Below are 472 nucleotides of genomic sequence, written 5' to 3'. Positions count from 1 at the left end.
TCCCCCATTTCTGAAGAAGGGTCTAGGCCCGAAAAGTCAGCCTTCCTGCTCCTCTGATACTGCTTGGCCTGCTGTGTTCATCCAGATCTACACCTTGTTATCTCAGATACATGAATGGGCAGGGAGCAGAGTGATACAGATCCTTGGAAAATAGGCGACAGGTTTAGATAGAGGATCTGGATCGGCGCAGGCTTGGAGGGCCGAAGGGCCTGTTCTTGTGCTGTAATTTTCTTTGTTCTTTGTTCTAAATGGATACAGGGAGGAGGGGTGGGGACGGGGAAGGTAGGTGGAATGGTGATAGGATTTATTTTCTAGACATGAGCATCACCATCCCACCTACCTTCCCGCAGCCCCACTCCTCCTCCCTCTATCTATTTCTGAGCTCCCTTCTCCCTCCCTCATTTCTGAAGAAGGATCTAGGCCCGAAATGTCAGCTTTCCTGCTCCTCTGATGCTGCCTGGCCTGCTGTGTT

This window comes from Rhincodon typus, chromosome 43 (genome assembly GCF_021869965.1).
Source record: "Rhincodon typus isolate 14 chromosome 43, sRhiTyp1.1, whole genome shotgun sequence".
NCBI classification, from domain to species: Eukaryota; Metazoa; Chordata; class Chondrichthyes; order Orectolobiformes; family Rhincodontidae; genus Rhincodon; species Rhincodon typus.
Note: the sequence above shows the minus strand (reverse complement) of the source record.